This window comes from Protobothrops mucrosquamatus, unplaced genomic scaffold (genome assembly GCF_001527695.2).
Source record: "Protobothrops mucrosquamatus isolate PMUCROS unplaced genomic scaffold, P.Mucros_1.0 scaffold104, whole genome shotgun sequence".
Taxonomy (NCBI): domain Eukaryota; kingdom Metazoa; phylum Chordata; class Lepidosauria; order Squamata; family Viperidae; genus Protobothrops; species Protobothrops mucrosquamatus.
The window spans coordinates 474,763-483,492 of NW_015386477.1; positions in this window are offsets into that span (position 1 = coordinate 474,763).

Below are 8,730 nucleotides of genomic sequence, written 5' to 3' on the forward strand. Positions count from 1 at the left end.
TTTACTGACAGTAGCAAATGCAGTGTGCTGTGCAATACCAGCTTCTGGGAAACATTAGCAGAATGGTAATATTTCATACTCATGTCTACTTATGGTTTCCTGCTTGGCCATAATGGGAACAGAGTGTGGGAAATGGAATGCTTGGATGACTTTTAATGTTCTTGGAAATATAAATTGATGAAAACTACTTATTCATTTAAACATGCTTATTAAGTTGTTGGCATAGGTTTCCTGGTCCAAATACTTCAGCTTGTTCAATAAGAAAGAATTCAACAAGGGTGAGGCAGCTGAAGTTAAGTGCAGGATTGCAGGGCAGGCAGTTTTGCTCTTCCATGTTATCTGTATTCTTAACAAAGAAGAGAGTGAAGAGGAAAAGAGGGTGGAAGGCTTTGTAGAAGAATTTTCAGAGTATCTGTTGGACAAAAGTCACTCATATATATTCTGAGATGAACAGTTTGAACCTGTTGGGCCTGAGGAAGTGGACAAGATCCCTGTGACGGTAAGCTTGGCCCTTTGCTCATTAGATCCATGTCCCTGCTGGCTAGCTAAAGCTTATGTGGGTGGGCTCTAGCAATGGTGAATTCATCCTTGAGAGAGGAAGTTGTTCCTCTGCCTCTTAAGGAAGCAATAGTTTGCCTCTTCCTCAAGAAAATACACTGGACAATTTCTGTCCAGTTTTCGATCTCCCTTTCTTAGCAGAGATAGTGGTTGTGCATCCACTTCAGTGGATCCTGGGTCAAGTGGATTATCTAGATTCCTTTAAGTCAAGATTCAGGCCTGACTTTGTTATGAAAATAGCATTAGATAATTTCTGGTTGGAATGGGATAAGGGTAGTGCATCCATCATGGTTCTACTTGAATTCTCAGCCATTGATACTATGGACCATGGTAGCATTCTGGATTGGTTCTAAGGGTCGCACTGTGTTGGGCTGGTTTTCTTCCTTTTTAAGGGGCAGATATATCAGTGTTAATTGGGGGAGAGAAGTCTTATCCTTTCTCCTATTATGTGGGATGCCACAGGGTTTGGTACTCTCTTCACTCCTGATCAACATCTGCATGAAACTCCTGGAGTTTATCATCTGTGCATGATCTTCTGAACTCATATATCCCACTTGAAGAACAGAGGGCCTTTGCATAGCTTCATGTTGTGCACCAGTTGCCCCCATTCCTGGATCATAAGGCTCTGCTTATAGTTACTCATGCCCTGGTTATCTCTCAAAGGGACTATTATATGCACTCTACATGAGGCTGCCCTTGAAGAACATTCAGAAGCTTCAACTGATGCAAACAGTGGTGGCGGCACATGCTATAATTGTGTTTTGTGAGCTACATTAATTGCCAGGTTATCAGGTAATCTCCCAATTACTCCATCTGTCTCATCAGGTCCGGCAAGACATAAATGCCATGCTCTTCCTCATTTTCTTCTGCACAGAGGCATTATCCCTATGTCTACTTTTTTCCCCCTTGGTACCTTCAAATCAATCTTGATTCCAAGGTATTATCTGGAGGATCCCTGCAATTCTCTTGGTGTGATTTCAGAAGTAGTTTGCCATTGCCTATTTTCTAGGGCTGAGAGTCATCTCATTGTCACCCAAATGACTCATGCCTAAGGTGGGACTAGAACTCCCAGTCTCCCACTTTGTAGCCTTATGCCTTAACCACTAGACCAAAGTGGCTGTCTGCATGCCTGCCATAAAACTCAAAATTGGGGCACAGGAAAGGTGGTTCTGATCTTTCTGATACTCATTGCTGGCAAGATCAGCTTCTAACAGCTTTCTCTATTCTGTATTTTTCTTATTCCCCTGAATGGCAAAACAGAGACCAATTGAAAGGATTTAAGGGTAAAACTGTGGCCATGCAAGCTGGGAAATCCAGCCTAGTAAGACTGATTAGGCCAGTAATTTAGAGATTTCATATCCCAGCTATAAATTGTGAACTGGAGAATACTTTCTTGGGTTGGGCTTACCTTGAAGAAGAAATGTCTTATGCTGTAAGTTAAATTTTGTAAATTCCTGACATAACTACTATTATTAATTTGATTAAACATATTACAGTACATTCCTCTGTATATTTTAATGCTTTATAACGTTAACTCGGTAAACTTTTTGCCACAATGGTATTCCACCTTTTCTCTGAACAAATGTTTATTTTTGTGGCTCAAGTACAATAAGATCAATGTTGAAAATAATTCTTTAAAGAAAAGAGGTATTTCCAACTTTAATTTTACTTTTCTGTAAATTGCTACAGGGACCTTACTGACCAATGTAAAAGAAATATCAATTTTGAATAGGTAGGAAACTTTCTCTTATCCCATACCTGCATCTTTTCCCCCCCTGCTCAGATGCAGATCTTTATATTTCTCCTGTTATATTTCATCTGTTCATTTTAGTCCAGTGTACCCAGTATTTTGAGATGAAAAAAAGCACAGCTTGCAAAGTGAGAGGTCATTAGATGCTGCTCTTTCTCAGTCAAGAAGAAACAATCTTGTGGGCTACAAAGAAGCAGCAGGCAATGTCCTCTTCCACTGCAAGTACTGAAAGTAATATGATACTTTACTTTCCTTATCACCGGGCCTTGAGCAAATCTTTTGAGTCACAAACCTATGAATCTAAATAAGTGAGAAATTCATCCCAGAAGAACGTGTTATCTCCTCACACATCCCTGAATTGACACATTCAAGGATGAGTTTTTGATGACTCAAAAGTTCACAGATGTTCTCCTTTACCTGTGTTTCTTTTCCTACATAGCTCTGCAACAGATGGAAACAATTTTCCATAAATCCATTTGGTCTACTAACTAAAATATCTTTTAAATAACTTAAATCTTACAATCAAGTTGTGTGTCAGTCATCCTCCCTAAAAAGGACGTATATCAACCAAATATAAAAAAACCAGTGATGATACAAAGAGCTTACAAAGCTACTGAACATTTCCATGCAGTTATTTTTGTTTGATTCTTCTGCAGTGTTCTTTCTCAACGTCTATTTCCAGGCACAGCATTTCCAAATATAGTCAGATAAATATTCAGTCTATAATCCATGCATAGTTGACATTTTCTCAGAAGAATGAAGGCCTCCCTGAGATCTGTATTTGCTCACGCTAATGGCATTCCAGAAGATCTTAAAGATCAGGCTGCTGTCCCAAAGTTTGGAGCAGGGTGAAACCCATTAAATGCCTTTATTATATGATGCATGTGCTTTGAGAATGGTTGTCTGGATTTTGCATCTTATTTATTTCCTTTATTGTATTTTCATTTGCCTGATTATATTTTTTCTCTTATTTTCTTTATATTGTGAGTTACCCAAAGGTCTTTTGGAATCAGACAGAATCAAAACAACCACAGCCACAACAACAATGATTCTGCAGTTTCTATGCTAGCCCTTCCTACTTAGACTGAAAGTCATGCAAGTTGATGATAACTGTCAGTCATCTGCAGGGCATCAAATTAAGAAGGGATGACTGCACCCTGCTTTACACACAGCCATTGCATTCATTAGGGCTTAGCAACTTGGTACCCTTCAAGTATTTTGACCAAAATGCTAAATCCCTATGAAATTATAGCTCATGGTGCAGGGCTACAGTGGTTGTAATGCAAAACTTCATGTATATTGCAGGAGCTGTTGACTTCACTGAAAACAACAATGTTACATATAGGTTACTTCCAACATATCCAGCCTCTTCCAACTTAAATTGGCAGCCTTCTACTGGACTGCTGTTATATTTATAGGACATATAGGCAATCTGACTAGCTACATTGAAAAACTTTTCCCTTCTCATTCTAGACCAGGGGTGTCAAACTGCCGGCCCACAGGCCAGTTGCATCATGCGGAGGCTGTGCCCACCCCAGCTCCAGCAATGTCACGATTCGTCGTGATACATCATGTGACAAAGCGAGTTTGATATCTGTGTTCTAGACATATGGCAATCTCAGAACTTACTTTTATGCCAACCAAAAGTACTAAGCAAAAAGGATTTCCTCCTCTTGATTTTTTAATTATCCCCTCATATTTAAAATTAATAAACATTGAGAAAGAAATCATATTTCAGATGCTCCCTTCTTTGGGACTTTAATTTGATAAACATGAGATGTTGCAAATCACAATCTCAAATAGTCTTTTTATTTTTGTAATTTCAATTTTTGGGAATAGCTTTTTATTGTACTTAGTATTGCTTTATCCTAATATCAAACAAGAATTTTCTTGCAATACGGCTTGTATTTCTACTTCAAGATTGCCTGTATGCATATCAAACAAGATTCCTGCCAACATTAAGCCCACTCCCAAATGGTCACAATGATACCTCAACAGTTGTTAAGTTAGCCAATTTAAACTCTGATTACATGCTCTCCATCTGCAAACTGCTGGCTGCAATTTTGGCAGTAAAATAAAAGAACAACATCATGTTTGTGAGACTTACTGAATCAGAGCCCATTATTCCTCATGTTATCTTCCATGTGTGCCTAGAATGCAGTTTGGTTTGGAAGAGACTGCTTTTTATTCTGATGTTATTTAAATTGTTTAGTAGCTGAGAAAAATAATTGGATATAAGCAGCTGGACAAAAATAGTGAACAGTGGCATACTCAGCAAATCACGCTGATGTCAAAATTATGTGTATGCAGTGGCATCACATAAATGCCATCATTATTTATTTGCATCTTAATATCTGATGCAAGTATATAAATTTGTTTTTTTTTCCTTGCAGACATTTCATTACCCAACTAGGTAACATCTTCAATGCTACAAGGGAGTGGGATTTGCTCTTTGTTTGTATATTGTGGCTTGCCCTGTCAGTGTTGGTAGGAATGTTGTTTTATTCTTAGTAGTTCCTCGATTAGGTTGTTGTTTACTATATGAGTTGGTAGTTTGCTGAGTTGGTAGTTCCTTGATTGGGGCATTACTTGCTGCTAATCAAGGAACCATGTAATCAAGGAACTACCAAGAAGAAAGCAACACTTCCACCAGCACTGACAGGGCCAACTATTATATATATTTAAAAAAGAGCAAACCCCACTCTTTTCTAGTTACTTAAGATGTTACTTAATTGGGTAATGAAACATCTGAAAGAAAAAACAAAGCTCAGAAAGTGCCAAGGACTCCACACTTCAAAAAACAAAGCTCAGAAAGTGCCAAGGACTCCACACTGAGCTACAAATATTTTCTTCTCTTGCAGTATTTGCATGAAGACAACATCACACAATGTGATTCTGTCTATTCCCCTGAATATGATACTCAAACCAACTAGTTTTGACTGCAACTTATAATTACTGGGGTGCTATGTGCAAAAAAGGTAAAGTATAGTTCTCTTTGGGCTACTTGCTCAGAGTGAAAAAGTTGAGAAAGGAAAAACAAGGATGTATTTCATGCAGACTGACATAGGACACTAGTATACCTTTGATGTAATATTTAACAGTACTGTATATCCATAGTGCATTATATTTGCATTTTAAAATATGTATTCAGGTGCCTACTTTTAAGTCAAATAATGTCATAAACCAAATCCTTAATGATAGTAGCGTTTCAAAGTATTCATATGAAGATTTACAAAAATAAATCAAAAAAGATCAAAAAGATCAAAGCTTTGGGCATCAAAAAGTTGTTTTCAACTATATTAGCTTAAAAAAAAGTGAAGGCAATTTCTTTTGACTTCAGTCACTGCAATATTGTTTAACAGTCTAAGACATTTTGTGAGTATTGCTTTTTAGTATGAATAGACAATAGACGTTCACAATTCTATCTTTCTGTAAGTAAATAAATTATGTCACTAGTAATATCTATTTTTTAAACAGAAAGTTGATTTTTCTTTAAGTTCTTGCAATTTGAAAAGCACATCTAACACCTGGGATAACCAAAAAAGAGGAGACAACTTAGGATTTTAATTACTGAAATAAGTTACTTCTTCCTCTTCCAGAATTATTATTTAATCACCTAATAATAAATGTAATCTAAATTGTCACTATCTAAAGATCACTAATAAGTGATTTTTTACCATTTCAATTCAAATAATTGATTTTTCTTGAATTGTCAATTTGATCCAATTTGAGAGTTCAATTTGAATTGGAAAATTGATCTGAGTTGATGTTGAATTGATTCAAAGGTTCCTGTTTAATTTTATAAACTGATTCAACTTTACTTTTATGTATAGAATTTTATAAAATTATTTTTTAAATGCCTGAGAAAAGTTGCAAGCTCACAGAAAGAAAAATTGTAATAATTTTTAAAACAAGTTCCATGTTTCAAATCAGCAGCCTTCTACTTACAAGGCACATGTTATAACTATATTTTAGTATGAGTCAGGTCAAGAAGACAGTAGAAACAAATAGGGCAGCAAGAAATTAGGTTTTATTTTAAAACTGGTTGCTTTTCCTCCATCTATGTGCATGCTAATATTTTAATATTATATATATATAAATTCAATTTAATTTTGGGTAAGTGTGCACATCATCCATACAAAGTAAATCAATTGGCCGTTTTTACTCTTTGAACAAAGAGGAGAGCAGAGCAGTGTAGAATTGTCTAGTTTTATATATTTATTTGCATCCTGCCTATATTTTTACAAATAACTCAAGATGCGAACATATCCAACACATCTTCCTCCTCCTATTTTCCCTCAACAACAACCCTGTGCAGTGAATTGGGCTGAGAGACTGTGACTGGTCCAAACGGGCTTTCATGGCTAAGGTGACTCTAGAACTCATAGTCTCCTGCTTTCTAACCTGGTGCTTTAACCACTAGACAAAATTGGCTTGCACACAGCTGCAAAGTATCTACATAGTATTTTCTTGAGCTTATAGTCAAGCAAGCACCAGCATAGGACAGGTGCACCTTAAAAGTGCAGTACTAAATGTATTCTTTGGGTGTATTCAGGGGAAGGCAGAAGGGCAGAACTGATTGAATCAATATATTCCTTGACATTGTATATCCTTGGGTCTCAGGAAAGTTTTTTGATTTTTTTTGCTATCACTCATGAACCACGCAAGACATAACATAAATCTATACTTCCTTCCTATTTGTGTACATATACACATACACACCAGTCTAAATTGGTAATTTAGATAGGGGTTGCCAGGATTTATCAACTTGGGAAATCAGTAAATTGAACTCTGGTATTGCAGCAGAACACACAAGACAGTACTGAATCTTGTTTTTCTGATTATGTATGAAAGGCTACAAGTTATCTCTTGCTGAAAGGATGTTTAATTGACGCTCTTGAGAGTCTTCAGTTTTAACACATTTATTATTGTCCATTGCCAATGTATCAGGAGCACTCTCTGTCACCTGCTTGAACACTTCTTCACAACACAGTGGGAAGTCCATCTTCTGTAGTCCTTGTTTTCTTTTTCTGTATATTTTCCTTTAAAATATGCACGCACACACATAAACATGTTATTTTCTTCCACCATTCCTGTAATGCTCTCTTGAAACAACACTGAAGATGCAGTTTTGAAAACCTCCAGCCTTTCCTAATTAGCTTTACTCCCCCAACAAGGAACAACCTTGTAAGCCCCCAGTAATAATCACATCATCTACTACAGCTACCTAACCACCATTCCATTTAAATATCATATCCTGTTTAAGAAGATGAGCTTTTAGTTTTTTCAAAATGCCAAGAGCAAGAGGGGCAAACACATCCCCAGGTGCTATGTAGCAATTATAGGGAAGTTTAAAGCTCCATTCTCCCATTGTTGGTCTCCCTGAACTTCTAATCTTTTAAATTATTATTTCATTCTATTTTCCTCATTTGATTTCAATGTACCTTGGAAAAAAAATCCTTGCAAATATAGATTGGAGGAAGAAATGCATATTCTTTCCACGTTGAAAGAAGGGCATTCCTGGGCTTCAGAGAGTCCTGAAATAAAATAAATTAACTACTTTTCCTGAAGGAAAAAAAGATATATTTGATGGGGCTCTGAATGGGGATTCACCAAAGTCTGTCAGGTAAATGGATTTGAATTATGCCTCTGGTTGTAAATTCAGGGGCATTCAGGAATGGCAAAAGGAAGGTCTTAATTACACAATGATGATAATCACCAATTTAGAGGGTTTTTAAAAAGGATTGGAAAATTAATGTATTAAGCTATCAATAGATATTCATCCTGATGTCTGTATGCTCCTTCCTAAATCATGGAGAAAAATACTAATTGTTGATTAGAACAGGGGAAAAGGGCTATATTGCCCTTCTCTTTTTACTAGTTTCTTAAAACTATCTGGTCTGATTCAAAATATCTGACCGGATTGGCCTTTGGCCTGGTTAAGCAAGCTCTGATATCCTGCAATTCTCCATTGAATCACCCTTCAATCAGTTCATTGATTCATTGATTCATTGATTCATTCATTGATTCATTAATTCATTCATTCAATCAATCAATCAATCAATAATCCTCCTCCTATTTCAAATATCTAGGATAGAAAGACTTCTGCAGTTTCATATTCTTTGGATTATCAACTGAGTTTGAGTGAAATTGCCTTTCAGTATAACCCTTGAATCTTCATTAAGACTCCTCACTGATAAGGTTCAATTCATCAGCAGTAAATCTGTCTATCCAATCTATCTCTACCTTTTATAATCTGGCAATAAGGTTTAAGAAATGCCAGGAGACAAATGAATTGGGAGTAAATGGAGATGCATTGGACTAGCTCAGGCAATGCTTTTTATTTTTCTCAACAGCTTATAAACTCCTAATAAAAGCTGCAGGGAGAAAGTTGCTTTAACATTCAGCAGACATAATGGAAA